This window comes from Tympanuchus pallidicinctus, unplaced genomic scaffold, assembly GCF_026119805.1.
Source record: "Tympanuchus pallidicinctus isolate F22 unplaced genomic scaffold, pur_lepc_1.0 scaffold13, whole genome shotgun sequence".
Classification (NCBI taxonomy): domain Eukaryota; kingdom Metazoa; phylum Chordata; class Aves; order Galliformes; family Phasianidae; genus Tympanuchus; species Tympanuchus pallidicinctus.
The window spans coordinates 5814602-5829604 of NW_026294648.1; the positions used below are offsets into that span (position 1 = coordinate 5814602).

At 50.5% G+C, this 15003-nt stretch overlaps 1 protein-coding gene and 1 long non-coding RNA gene across 5 annotated transcripts in view; both read left to right on the plus strand.

Annotated features, from left to right (window-relative positions):
• LOC128075848 (uncharacterized) overlaps positions 1–15003 on the plus strand; it is a 354845-nt gene that overhangs the window by 287781 nt on the left and 52061 nt on the right. The gene's annotated exons all lie outside the window — the stretch shown is intronic.
• PAK3 (p21 (RAC1) activated kinase 3) overlaps positions 1–15003 on the plus strand; it is a 204561-nt gene that overhangs the window by 140854 nt on the left and 48704 nt on the right. The window contains exon 1 of one of the 4 annotated variants that reach the window (XM_052672943.1): positions 1491–1562. The exons of the other annotated variants lie outside the window; for them this stretch is intronic. The gene's annotated coding sequence lies outside the window, so the exon portion shown is untranslated. Of the gene's footprint in view, positions 1–1490; positions 1563–15003 lie in introns of those variants that run through there. 4 annotated transcript variants of the gene reach the window in all.

Below are 15003 nucleotides of genomic sequence, written 5' to 3' on the forward strand. Positions count from 1 at the left end.
CAGATGCTCTCCTGCAGCCAATCGGCGGGCGCTGGCAAACCATGACATCATGGCTGAGCAGGCCCCAGCGTTTAGTCATTAGCTTTCAGCATCCATCCGTGTCCCTTCTCGCCCCAATCAGCCCGACACGGGGCTGCCACCACACCAGGGTAGTGCAGGGATGCTGAGCCATGTGCCTTTGCCAAGTGCACCTGGGATGCCTTGCTATTCTGTGCCATATCCAGTGCAGCGCTGAGCGGGGCTCCTGAGCTGCTCAGCCTCAGCACGTGGCCTCCAGGATCAGGATCCAGCAGCTGTTCAAAGGAGTTCCTCTTATTCTCAAGAACACTTTCCTTATTTCCTGCCCAACTTAGCTCAGTGTGCGTTCCATAAATGCTGCTGCTCGGCCTCTCCTACTGAGACTTGCACACCCTTTTCCATAGGCAAAGCACCGGTGGTTTTAGGCAGCGTGAGCCAGCAGGACTGTGCTCAGTGCATGAGGCTCTGTTTGGTTGCACATGAAAGGTGAGGGTGCATCGCCTTTGGCTTTGAGTCTCTTCCTGCAGGAAGGGATGCAGAGCTGACACTTTGCTGGGCCACCTGACCGCATTCTGGGGAGCGCGGCTGCTGATGGGGCTGTGTCATGATGGCAGAGGGGAGCAGAGCTCAGTATCCCAGGCACTGGGCACCAGAAGAGCCACTACAGGTGGGTGAGGGGCTCGGTGAGCCTCACATGCCAACCCCTAAGGTGTGTGCTGTTAGCAGATCGCAGTGGTTTTCAGGAAAACCTGTCTCATGGTTGGTGTTTAGCGAGGTGTCTGTGGCTTCCACCAGCTGTAGCTCCTATGCAGGCTGAGGGCAGGGGCCCAGCTCTGTGCTTTCCACTGCTCTGAGCCCTGCAGTCACGTTTCTGTTCTTCCACAAGGAGAACGATGCTGAACCCCGCTTCGTGCACTTGATCCTCTGCAGAGCCAGGGCCGAGCTCAGGGTGCGGGGAGCATTTCCTTACAGCGCTTATAGGAACAGCTAACTGTCGGCTTGCGGTGACACAGTTTTAGTTGGGCTCTTTGAGAGGCTTGGGAGCAGCTCGCCGCGGCGCAGCCCTCACACCCATACCGTGGCAGAGGTGCGCGGTGCCCCCGCAGCAGAGCGGGGCCACCCGAGGGAGTAGGCAAACCTCACCGCGCCGTCCGTCTTATTTCTTTCCGAAAAAAAGAGGCCAGCGTCACGTGGCCCGGGCCCATTTCTCCTTTCCAACCGCGTCCCCAGGAGCTCCCCGCTCGCTGCGTGCCACCCTTCGCTCCCTTCCCGCCGCCCCGCGCGCCCAAGGTTCGCCCCGCGCGCCGAGGGCTCCCCGCAGCCGGGCGGGCGCAGCCAATGGGCGCGCGGCGGGCGGCGGGGTGACGACAGGGCCGGGGCGCGGCGGCACGTCCCGGCGGCGCGCGCGGCGATTGGCGCGCGGCGGCGGCGGCGCGAGGGGCCGGGCGCGCGGCAGATGGGCTGCGGCGGGCGGGGGGGGCGGCGGCGGCGGCGCGGGGCCGCGGCGGGGGGACGGCGGAGCAGCATGACAGCGCCGGGAGCAGGTATCGGGGCGCGGGGGGGAGGGAAGCGGGCCGGGGGCGCCGCGGGGAGCGGCAGCCGCAGCGCGGGGGCGGCGGCTGCGGGAAAGCCCCGGGTCCGTAGGGCCTCGGCGGGGCCGAAGTCGTGTCGGCGCGGGGCCGCCGAGCGCTGCCCGCCGCCCGAGGACGCCGCCCGCGCGGCGGGGGCTCGGCGCTATAAATAACCGCGGGGCTTCGATGCCGTCATTGACAGCCCGCGCCCGGCCGGGCCCGGTACCCGCGGCGCGGAGCCGGGGCCGCGCCTTTGTCCCGCGCGGCGGCCGCCCGCGGGGCTCCCCTACGGGGCCGGCGTGCCCGTGGCTCACGCGGCGCTGCGGTCTGAGGCGGAGGGGACGCGCGGAGCGGCGCGGCCTGCGGGCTCGTGGCGGCGACGGGCGAGCGGCGCGTTCCGTCCGCGGTCCCCAGCCCCGGGGCGGCCTCTCGTGCCGCAGCGCTCCGTCGGCCGCGGCCTTCGGGCGGGGAGCGGAGGGTTGAGTTTCCGGGCTCGTTAGACGCAGCTGTAGCGGCGGTACGGCTCGGGGCGCGACGCTTCGGCGCTCTCGTTGCTGTGCCCCGGCGTCGTGCCCTGGCACGCGCCCCGCGCTTCTCGTAGCGCACGCCGGCCGGGACGACGTCCCGGTTTGGCTGGGTGGCTCGCCGCCCCTCTGCGGCCAATGGACGCTTTGCTGCGGGCTGTAGTGAAGAGGTTTGACCTCCGCGCCCCGGCTGTTCTCCGGGCAGCTCCTCTGTAAGGATCCGGCCAGAAGTCGGTATTCGAAAGCATAGGGAAGTCAGAATCCCAATTATTTTGTGTATCCTGAGTCGGTCACGTGGTCTAAAAGAAAGAAATCTGTCATGAGGTCTTCTTTCTTGTGCTCCTCGTGTTTCTTTGTAGTTCTTGCGCACGCAGCTGCAGGACAGGTGAGCTCTTATATGCTGCTCACTGTAAGGAGCCTGGCAGCATTGCTCTCAAAGAGCTGCTTTGTGGTGCCAGTCCTTCAGGTCTGCCTTCTGCTCCTTCGTTTCTATTGTGTCCATAGGGCTAGTTATGAGGGATGTATTGCTGGCCGTGGCTACCAGCCCTGCTCTGGGCACACTCCCCATGGCTTTGGATGCTAACGCTGCTTTCATTCTGTGCTTCGCTGGTATGAACATCGGTTTCTGTTCTTTGCTGTGCTGCATAAGGCAGCGGGACCCCCTTGTCACCTTCCCCTTTCGTTATCTGCTGTAGCTCCTGCAGAAGGTGCTTGAAGCTTTTTTTTCCATGGAATTTCTTAGAATAGAGTGAGTGGGTGGAGAGGGCAGTGGAAGAAAGAAAGAAAAACTTAAATTCATGTTCACCTGCAGAAATAGGTCTTTCTACTTATCAGTGCTATTTTATGTTTAGCGAGCATTTTTTACCTGCACCTGTCTTTAGCTTTTTACTTTCCAGACGCAAATAGTTAAACTTCCCAGGGGTGAAGCCTTCTGTTACTTCTTTGTGCACTTCTGTTCACCTCTACTGCTCCACTAACTGCCATTCTCATTTAAGTGATTGGTTGCTGTCATTGGGGCTGGGCAAGCACAGGTGATGCTGAGCCTTGTCTCAGCTGGTTGATGCCTCTCCTCGTACCACGGCTCAGTCTGTATTGGAAAAACATGAGGAACGTGAGGGGGATTATCTGGTTCATTAACACTTGGAGTTTGGAAGATCTTTTCCAGGTGTGATTGGTGATTGGGCATGAACGTCAGCTGTGGCTCCTGTGCAGTTGACAGCAAATGTAATGTATGATCTGTTGGAGATAGAAAGACTTTTCATTTTGTGTGGTAGGTTGGACAGGCTCGCCTTAGTGGTACCCTCAGATATCCTCACTGTGTTCAGGGCATTTGGGGAAATTTAAAGTGTTTCTTCATAATTCTAAGGGCAAAGAGAAGGGGCTTTCTCAGAGAAATAGAAGCAAAGCCTTTGGCTTCTGAAAGGGGCAGGTTGTGCCTGTGCAGTGGTAGGTGTGCTTTGATCCAGCTTGCTGCACACCTGCGTTTTGCTTTCCTATGAAATCATGTGTTGCAGTGTGGGATTTGTCCAGCCCTGGGGTACCATTTAAGCACCACACAGATTCCACAGCCTGGGCTTTCTCATTTTCTTTCTAATCCGAAGCATTGCAAGTTCTTTGGCCCCTCAGAGGGTTCCCCACTGCTTTGTGGTGCACGTATGCCCAGGTGGCATTGGGCACCTGCCTTGCCATGTCACCTGTATCCAGGCTCCGTGGGCAGTGCTGGCAGAGGGGTGGCAGTGGTGGGCCTCCTCTTCCTTTCCTAGAGTAGATTGGTGCTCTTGCTTTATTTGGGAAGGGCATTCAGAAGTACTTCCATTCAAGGGGAGCGGAGGGTCTTACGGTTTCTTTCCTCTATTCCCAGTCGTGAAGGAGAAAATCCTCCAGATGAGAAGGCTTCCCTGCAGAGCATGTTGGTGTGACCTGCAGTGCCCACATGTCAGCTCCCATCTGTCAGGTGCACCAAGCACTGCTGGCTGCAGCACAGGCTGGTAAACTGGGGAGGGAAGAATGGAAGTGGCACAATTAAAATCCCTTTTTTAATGTCTTTTGCCTTCACGGGCAAGAGATTATGGACTTGGATGTGGGATGTGCTTATAGTGTCACTAGGAAAGCCATCAACTGTGTGTTTGCAGAAATGGAGGCTTGGAAAGTGTCTTTAATTGCAATTCTGCTCTGCACAACACAGATTGTCATGCTTTGAGCTCAGGTTTGTTTGTATCAGGGACAGACATTGATACCACAGCTCCTATTGGGGTATGAATATTTCAGTGACTGAAACGATGCCTGCCTGCTCCAGAAAAGAGCTGCTTACATCCGCGTTTGATCTTCTAGTGAGCCTTGCAGGCTTGGCTTGGCACCCTGATTATTTGTTTCCTGCAAATGTGGTCTCTGTCACCATACTGTTACTTGCCCCTCTTTATTGCAGATGTTCTGGCTATCCAAGATGGGAAGAGGTGAGATTTCCAGCAAGAAAAAACACCATAGCAGCCAGAATTTGCTCCCTGTTATATTGCTGAAAAAGCACTTTGCACTTTGTAGGATGCACAAACCAGAATGAAGCAGGTTAAAATTTGTAAGCCTCTGCAGTAATCTGAGGGAACAGTTTTCTTTTGCTTCTGCCCCACATCCTGCACTCTGTGCCTTTCCACATTCTGTCAGTCTTTCCCTACTTCTTCCTGCTCTGCAGGAATGTGTAGTCCTCCTCTCCAGAAACATTAATAATGAAAAACGACTCCAAAACACCTGATTAGGGGGCACTGCCTTCCATGATCTGTGACGCGGGCAGTCACAGCTTTGCGTGCCTTGTTCTCCAGGCCATGCTCTGTCTTCTATAGTCCTGGAGCGCTCTGCATGCTCACGGTCAATGCTGGGCTCCATATAGTGGAGAAAAACAATAGGGATCTGGATATGGGTGGTTTTCCCAGAAGAAAAAAGGTTAGTTATCTGTTGTTGTTTCTTTCAATTTTTTATTTTTTTTTTAAGTTGTATTTCACGTTGTTTGCGTTGCTGTTCTCCAGCAGAATGCCAGAGCTTGGCCTTGTGGGTGCAGCTGGACAAACATGGTCCTGTCTGTTTGGGGAACATGTCTGTTGGAGCAGATATCCTGCACCCTGAAGATCCCAAAGCCTGCTTTTCTGTGAAAACTGTTATAAAGGTTTGCAAGAAATGGCTAAAATTGAGGCCTGGAGGAAAGGCAGTGGAGTCAGGAGGGCTGGCTGCCAGTGACAGATGCTGTGGGTGCACAGCTGACTGGGGATGCTTGGAAAACCCAAGGTGAAGTTAGATGGCTGCAATCATCAGCAGGGAGCCAGCAGAACAAGGGAAGGTACCAGAGAGAAGTAAACATGATTGGATTTTTGTGCTGTGTGTGGGGAAAGGGGGACCTGCTGTGGCAGGGAGCTCACAGACTTCAGCCTGCAGGTGCTGAGATAACAGACTGTGGGCCAGCAGCAGCTACTGTGAGCGGCTTCATGTGGCATGCAACTGCGTGTGTCCTTTCTGAAAGCAGAGCTGTGGCACTTCTCTCTGGCAGTGCCTGCTGGCCTGAGACCCTGCTGCTCGTTTGGGGCACGTAGCTGAGGAGGCGTGCTGGGTGATGGGTTGTTGTTTGATGTACTGGGTGTTAAATGCATCTGATACGAGGAGCTTGTGGAAGGAGATTGTGCTCATGTGTAGCAGAAGTCTTGTGTTTTGTGACTCCCACTCGCTTCTGCTGAGCTGCCCCTGCAGGCCGCTGTGATGGCATGGTGAGGTGGCTGTGGGCACGTCACGTGGTGGGTTTGTAAGGAGAGAGATGGGGGGAATCTCTCAGCGCTGGGGATTTGAGGGCTTTTTAGGTGCTCTGCGTTGCGTTTCACTTGCACGTGTCTGGGAGAGGCGTCCCTGTATGCATGTATCTCATATGCAAATGCATTCCGAGATGCTGTGCGTTTTGTCTGTATTTAGAAAAGGATCGATTTGGAGAAAGAATCCTCCAGGAAATGTTGATTTTTGCAGGCACGGGGCTCCTGGCAGTGGTTTGAGGGGGAGGGAGGGGTGGGAACGAAGCTGAGGTTTTTCTCTTGTAGCATTTTGGGCCAAGACCCACATACAGTCAAATGAATCAGCCTTCCATTTTGCCATAAGTAATTGGCAGCTCTAGCTGCAGTGCAGTTTTGATGTATGTCTAATACACTTCTTCTAGGTTGATTGAGGGGAAAGCCTGCAGTAGCTGCTTGATACTGAGTTGGCCTTTGTACTCAGAAGCCTCTGAGCTGGTAGGGAGACATTGTGGGCATCTTCTTGAAAGGCAAGCATTTGCTGCTCTGGTGTTAAGACTGTCATTGATGTTCGTCAGCTATAGAAAAGACGTTTCTTGTTGCATGCAAGCACAGAGGGCAGTCTGAGCTGGCACACGGTACTGTTGCTTGGCACAGAGTTTCTGTGGAAGAGTCTCATTTTATAACAACTTCAACAGAATATTCATGTTCTTAGAGGAATGACTGTTCCTGTGCTGACAAATGAAGCCTTTTGGCCTTCTCATATTCCTGTAGCAAAATGAAATTCACTTGTTTTCTAAAGCATCTGGTGCCAATTCAGACTCAGAGCCCTCTGTGTCTGCTGTGGGATTTCCAGTGGGCTTGGGAAACTTACCAGACAAGCTCGGCATTCACCGCTGGAAGTATCTGGGGTAACTGGAAGGCTTTCTTGTCCTGGAAGCAGGACATGTAGGAGCTGCCCTTGGCAGTCGAAGACTTGCCAAATGCCTTTTATTTCCTGTTGGGAGCATAATTTTACACTGGAAGATTGTATTGCTTACATGACCTGAGTGTCTGTTGGTAAATATTGACTTTAATAGCATACGCTTCACCTTAACAGGATAACAACAGTGAGGGATGAATGCCCAGCAGTGTAACTTCTGCGTTCTTTACAGTATTTTAAATAGTAAATACCATATGTATTTTTTTTGTTGCATTTGAAAGTCCATTAGAAAGAAGTTACTTTGAGTAAGCTGTAGTCATCTATGTGATTAGTTCAGCATTGGGGTTTTAGTCATGGCCGAGACTTTGCTGAGCTAAATACTGGCTAAACAGGGGAAAAACAAGGCTAGCCCGGAGGAGCTCTTCCATGGGATCGTCTCATGTGGGCAGCATGTGGCCTTCCTCCCTCTGTCATGTGTGGGGGAGGAAACATCCACAGAAAGTGCTAATGTGCAGTCCTCGTGGGGACCGAATAACACGGTTGTCTCCACAGCATTTTGCACCTGAAATGAAATACAAAAATGGCTGTTTTTACCATGCCCCTTTATAAGGGAGAGAGGAGATTCTTGGACCTACAGAGAAGCAAACACAGAGAACACTCTGCTTGTTTGGGTCAGTGTTTTTTGCGTAGCTGGAGACAGATTGTAGCCAGGCCAGTTGGGCTGAAGCTTGCTCTTTCTGTCTCCAGTTCATTGGGCAAGTGTTTCATGTTTTCTTCAGCATAACTTTAAATGGGCATTGCTTTACCCTGTTCTGGAAGGGAGCTGGTGTTTCTGCAACTCACGCTGTCATGTAAGTAACCTTTTTCTTTTCTGAACGAGGTCATTACATCACGATGCAGTAATCCTCTGCCTGTGGGATAAACCATCCTCTGTCTGTGTCTGTCTCCTGCTCTTATCTGTGTTTGTTCTCTCTTAAAGTGTTTGTGGGGGGAGGAGAAATGAGGGGAGAGCAGAAGTTCTGATTCTGCTCTGTTAAACTACGTTTAGAGAGAATAATGCATGGGTTGTGCCTGTGAAGGGCTGTTGTCTCACAGAACTATTGCTTTGATACTTTATCTGCAAAGTGAAGTTCCAGAGCCTCAAGTCAGAAGAGCCTGGGGATGAAATTACACCTTGGCCGGGCTGTGACAGGTTAAACTTTACAGAGATGCCGGTAGCAAATTATCCACAGGCTGAATTGCAAAGGAGGGCTTTCAGATGGGCTCTAAAAACCTGTTGAGGAGATTGAGTGGATAAAAATAGTAAGTTCTCACGTCCCTCTTTTTGTCTGTTGAGTTAAAAGCAATCTCCAAAGAGGGGACCATATCATTATTGTGCTGTCGGCCCGGAGGAACCTGGGGCTGGAGCAGTGGGGCAGGTCAGCATGGAGCCGGCGGCCTGATCCCGTCTGGCCATCAGACCAGGTTTTTGCCTGCTCCCTACAGTTTCTAATTTGTTTGGGTGCGCCTGTGTACTTCTTCCAGAGTCCGCTTACACCACAGTGCAGCATTTTTAGCCAGTCTGAGGTGTGCCCAATGAGGTATGGTTCTTTCAGTTCATTTATGAGGAGATTAGGTCATGTAGTTGCCTGGACAGCAGGGACTGTGCTTGGTGACCCCACACGTCTCTCCCAGTCCTGTGTTTCTGTAACTGGAGGAGATGCCATCTAAGCTGCATCAGTATGCCAGTGATGTAATTTCAGCCTGTCTGGCCTAAACACCATGGAAGTCAGGGAGGCTGCACACGCGTAGGGGACTGAGTTTTGTCTTCTCTGTTTCAATAGAGAATAGCAGGGTTTGATTCAAAATGAAACTGGTTAACTGAGCAGAGAAGGAATGGATGTACAAGTGCTTGATTCCACCTTTTACCTGCTCCAAGAAGAAATAGCCCCTCAAAAATTTCAGTGCAGCTCTGAGGTCTCTTGGAGAGTGTGGTGAATAAGTGAGAGATCAGGCGATAGGGTCTTCACAAATGGCTTTAAAAGATGTCAAGCCCTCGTTGCGAGTAGATGTTGCAGTGTTGGAGCTATTGAGATAACACATTTAGAATCTTGTGAAGACTCTGTGGTTACTAGCGTGCCATTCTGTACCAGTTCTGGGCATTGTGGTAATAGAGCATGTATCCAGAAGCTGGAACTTGTGGACATCCTGAGCTGTCAGCAGGACTGCGCTCTGCTGGATGCCACGCGGTGCATGTTGGTGTGGGAGTGCTTCTGTGCTCGTGTGCCTTCGCAGCCATCAGAGCAGATGCAGGCAGCAAGTTGCTTGGAGTGCGAGCAGAGGAGCTGGGTTGTGCTGTGCCCATCTGTGGCTGAGCAGTCCCCTCTCCAGTCCATGGAGATAGTGGTAACAGCCTCTGTATCCTCATGGTAACATTTCTGTCCGGGAGCCTTCCCATAGATGTGCTGCTGACGTGGCCTCTGTCCATGTTTCAGCTGTGCCGCCTCCGTTGGTGACAACAGATTCTGGTTTTGTGGAATGTCTGAACGTTTCAGTGGAGGAGGGGAAATTTCCTAATTAGATTAATTAATTATCTTCTTCAATCACTGCCTGTTATTAGAAAGATTATAGCAAATTGGTTTGTTCTGCTTCATTTGTGTTACTGGTTTGCTTCTGTTGAATTCTGGTGGAACTGTTGGATCCAGGTTCCAAGGGATGACCATGTTGTATAAAAAATAGAAAATAAAAAAAGTGATCACAGTAGGACTTTGCAGCCATCAGTTATCACGGCTTTGGCTTTTCTAACAGGGTACATTTCAGAAAAGCATTGATTTTTATTTCTTAGTGTAATTTGTGATTTGCTGAGTTATAGCTGTGACAGCAGCTTCTCCCTGTCCTTAAGGGTCATTCTCTAGATGCTTGCGATTGAAAACTGCAGAATCACAGCTTAAAGTCCTCTAAACATGCTTAGCTGAGTGTAATACCTTTCCTTTTGCACGCAGTTTTAAAGCCAGATGTCATGAAAAACAACTTCTGGTGCTTTCATGTGGGCTCATAATTTTCTCATTGATGCTATTCATATTGCATGCCCACTGCTTTGTGATGGGTGTGGGTGTTCCTAACTGCAGCCATCTGGGGGAGAGGAGCAGCTTCCTGGCGCAGCGTAACATCCCAGCCAGCTGTGGGTGCCAGAACCACATCTTGGACACTGTCCCTCTGGGCTCTCCCTTCCCTGTGCTTTGCCTCAGACAGCGCTGAGCAGTTCCTGGTACCGGGATCCCGCAGCCTGCTGAGCTGCGTTTCTGCTTTGCACTCCAAAGACAAAAGGTAGAGCAGTTCATGATCACACTGGGCTCATGTCATCATCCTGGGAATTCAGTATCCCTGAATTCGAGGGACTCTTGTAGTTAGAGCTGTTTGACAGTGAAGCAGTTACCAACTGCAGTTACCAATGCCCTTGCTTTCACTCAGGCTATCGCCTGAGACGTGGCATCTCTTTCAGCACAAGTGGTGCTTTATAGCTGTGCTGCAAACCAGTGAGCCTGGAGCTGCAGCTCCTGCCTGACAGTTTAAGGGGTACCAACTTTTCTGCATTTGTTCTTGTAACATTGGAAAAATGTCATTGCTTTGCTCTATAGTTTTTGTTCTTGTAAGTGTGAACAGGTTAAAATTGAGAGAGGTGAAAATGAAGCCAACTCCACACAGCATCCCAGGTAAGCTCCACCTGTAGAGAGTTGGTTTTTTTCCCACATGTTAAATAATTTTGCAGTTGAACTTCTGAGAACTAAATGAATTTGCAAGCTTGTATCAGAGCTCACTGGTGAGATTGCTTTCAGCAAAAACCAATCTGTCGTTAGTGCTCTCTTAGTCTGCAAGGGGTCTCAGCACAGCTGCTGTCCTGGGAAGCAGTCCTTACAAAAAACAATGGCCTTTGGCCAAACCCTGCATCCAGTTGTGGGACCCGACCTCAAGTTTTCATTTAATTTTCAGAACTGATGTTTATAAAATAGCAGTGTGAAATATTTGCATCAATTCCCCTCTCAATGTGACACCTTAGGAGCGTTTGCAGCAGGAATGTGGTTTCAAGATTTGATGTTTCCCAGCACACATTCAGCCTTTCTGCAGTGCCCGTTCAAATTGCTCTCCCTCTCACAATGTTTCCTTTCTCAAGCAGAGTTCTTGGGATGGGTGTTCTGCAGATGGCTGCAGGTGTTGGCCAGTCCTTCAGAAGAGGTATTTCCTTATAGACAGGAAAAGAACACCCAGTTCTGCCATCCAGACAGCCCGTAAAAGAACGGAAACTTATTTCCTTGTGGGCAAAACAAACCTTTTGTAAAGACTAGGAAGAGATTTCATCTCCATTTGTGCAGACTGGGAGTGTGTGTTGCACTTGGATATTGTGCTGTTGAATGTGAATCAGATCAAAGCACTCATCTACAGTTTGCAGCAGCCAAAGTTACATTAGTGCTGATGAAAACTGCTAAAAAGGTGTAATGGTCTGCTTGGGTAACCATGTCTGAGGTCCATCAGTAATGCTGAGAACTTTTGTTCTGACAGTAGCCCAGCAGTCAGTGGTGAGTTCTACTGAGCTGAGAATGGTGCAAGACAAGAAAACTGTCCCAGAATCTGCCTGGCTGGCCAGTCACATTCTAGCACAGACAGACCTGTGGGATCAGAGGTAGATGATATTAGAACTGTGCTTGTGCTTCTCTTCTCCCTCAGAGAAACCGATGAAACTAGTCAAAGGTGTAGGGTAAGAGAAACCTCCCTCTTCAGCCCATCAGGCATCAGAGATCTGTGCTGTGTGGTAAGAATTCTGTTTCATACTTGAGGGAATGCAGCCCAGGTGCTTTAGCAGCGCCTGATGTTGCCATTGGAAGTACCAGAACCACAGCTTAGCCCCTGCTGTGCTGACCACTGGGGGAGGCTGGGAATTGGATGGGCTGGAGAAGTGCTGGTACCCTCCTTACTCATAGAGGTGGCTTCTTGGCACTGAAGACGTCAGTTTTGGCCGTGCCCAGAAGCTACATGAATATGTGCTGAGTGAGTCTGAGGAACTCCTGTTTGGCAGTATTTGCTCTTCATGTGGCTAGTGGGAGCTGAGCTCCGCTTTCTGCGTGCACCTGCAGCAGCTGCTGCCTTCTATGCTGCATCCTATCGTATTCTCTGAAAGCAAAGGAGTGAAGTTACAGCCATAGCTGTCAGGAAATTCGAGGAAAAGATGTTAAGCATGGACATTTTGTTTCAAGGATGTCTAGGCAGTAAATGAGGGAATGGTTTGGCTGCAGGTGGAGACCTTGCATGAGCAAGCGAGGTTTGGTAGTGCTGGCAGGTTAGGTTGGTATTTCTTTCTGTGTGAAGGTTGATGTGAATTTTGTTTTGACCAAGAGAACTTGGAGGACCTCTGTTTGTTTGATTGATGGTGTTTGTAAAGACTTTGACAGAGGAGGAATTAATATGGTGAAAAGTGTACATGCTGAGTAAGACATGAAGAGATGGAGGCTTGAAATGTAGTTGAGTATTTCTATGAGAAGCATTCTGTTTTCAGTGCACGCTTTAATGCCACATCTTAGATTTTCCTTGATAGCATTCCTGCTGGATAGTGTTGGTAATCATCAGGCCCTTATCTCCACCAGTATTAGTTGCAGCTTTATGGCATGTTACTGTATTGGTTTGTTATCACGCAACTTGCCAAATTATTTATCTCTTGGAAGGAAGGAGAGGAGAATGCATTGCACCTCTGTCTTTTGTTCTGTAGTGCACGTGTGTATTTTGCCAAAGCCTTGGGGGAGGAGCGTAATCTGGCACTGTGGGCAATGCACACCTAGGAAGGAGGTGTTGCACACTGCCTGCACTGGTACTCCAGCCAAATATCTTAATACCCTGTTACCCCATATCTGCATAATTTGGTAGGAAGGAGATTAATGAGGTAGCTTGATGATGTGCAGTAATTTCTGTTCTGTAAATGTAGGGCATTCACATGCACGCCAGTTGGATTTTGGTTGCTTTTGCCAGCAGGATTTTTCCTTGGGTACAGGCAGGTGAACAGTTGAGGTGAGTGAATCCTGGGGAACTAGAGCAGCTGCAGTACTGCCTTCTGGGGGCTGAGCTGATGCTGCAGCAGGAGGGGGGGCTACAGCTTTGCCCCAGAAGCCGGCCCAGGCCGGGGGCTCAATGCAGGGAGCAGGCTGTGCTGGCAGCCTGCTGAGTCTGAGAGCTGCAGGGACAGCTGGGGCTGCAGAGCAGGCATTTGTTTGGTCTTTTGACTTACAAAGAAATGAAGGCAATTCATCCTGTCAGTCTGGGAGGAGTAAGCTCTGAGCTTGTCAGAAAAGTGGCAGTGGCTTAACTGATTCAGTTGTAAATCACCTGCTCCAGTGGTGTGGATGACTAGATTTAGACTGGGTCTAAACGTGCTTGTGCAAATCCCAGCCTTTGCTTCAATCCACTTTGTGCTGTTGTGTCATCAATTTAAGTAATGCTGACTGCTGAAAGAATTAGGCCTACTTTAAACATGTCAGCCATAAAGCTTAGATTGTAATTAAATATTTTCTAAGGAGAGTCTGACCGGTGTCCTCAGTGGTGTCAGCTTGGGTGTGGAAGCTGAGGGAAGGCAGGTGAGCAGATCCCAATCCTGGTGGTCCTCTCCTCCCCGTCAGGGGAGTTAGTATGCTTAGGGCCAGGCTGGGTGAATGTGCACCCTGCCTGCGTCACAGCCCAAATCCCATCCTTGGAGCTTCAGGGTGAGTCACCAGGTGCTGCACATAAGTGGTCTGGTACATGAGAAGGTCTGGTACAGACACACCTTCCCTTCTGCCAGCTGAGCAGTAGCTTTGGTGGAGATGTTTGCATGGGATAGAGCTGTGTAACGTGGTTGTGTCTGTGTGCTCAGAGCACGTGGCCCTGTGCCCTCTGTCTCCTGAGCACTTCTAAAAGGTTCTAGGCCAGAACGTTGCTCACGCTGCTCTTGGAAGAGCTGATTTGTGTTGAGTCCAGCATTACAGGTTCTCTGGAAGGACAGATCCAAGTTGCCTGTGGCATATTTGTCAGAGAGCCACAGTAGTAATAGGAAATAATGGCAATAGCACCTTCTACCTCTTCCAAGCACTCCCTGGCTATTAGCTAACTAATAATTTGCAGGAGATCTCTGGGAGAAGGCCATGGGCTGCAGTCCCTTGGTTGGAGAAAGGCTGTGCAGAGATCCCAGATTCTGGGGGCTCCTTTGGAGCTCAGCATGTGGTACTGCGCTCACTGTGTGCCCTGAGCTCTTCTCCTGTGTACAGGAGATGGTTTTCTCTGCTGTTTCCATTGCTCTAGGACATTTTAAAGCTTCTCAGACAAGAAAGAGTGGAAGAAATTCTATTATGAAACTTACACAAAGGACTGAGGAAACTATTCCTGGGGAATCTGGAAGCCCTGTGACAGGTAGGAGCTCTGAACCCAGCTTTCCCGTGTTCCTGTTAACGGGAACCCGTTTTCTTCTAAGGGAGCAGAAACTTGAATTTCTCTGTTGCATCCAGAGATGCACCCTTCTGACAGCCTTCCTGAGCAGTAGCAAGTTCCCATGAAAACTTTCTTTTCCAAGCTGCTGACATGTAACTTCCTGAAACATTAATGACCAGCTCCAGTTGGAGACCTTGGTGCTCCTAAGAGCGCAGCCTGTGCCTGCTGGATGATGATGTGTCTGCAGGGAGGCAGAAGTACAGCATTGCTCTCAGGTGGCCTGGGATCTGTTACAGCATAATTGTAGTCACTGAGAAATGAGAGAATTGAGGCACATTGTAATTATGCAATTGGCTGGTGCTCCCGTGGTAAGTTGCTTTTGGAGTAGGAGAGGGCATCCAATTCCTGGTGTTTCCTCCTGTGCTCTTACACAGGGAGACAGGATGGGAAAAACCTTCTCATTTTGGATCTATTTGAATATTGAAAGCAGTATTATTATTATTATTATTATTATTTTTTTTTTTTAAGACCTCAGCTCCATTTGAGAAGAGTAAAAATTATGGGAATGCCAATAGCGGAATGAATCAGTGATTTGAAAGTAGTGAGTCACTGAATGATAGAGCTGAAGGGGACCAGAAGCTGCAAACACACAGAGGGGATGTGGTCTGTGCCTCTAGCAAAGGAGCGTTCAGTGGGCAATATGAACAGCTACACCTCCCTCTGTGGATACAGGCAGGGTGCTTGAATGCCATGGTATCAAGGTGATGTAGCAGAGAGGATGTGCCTGT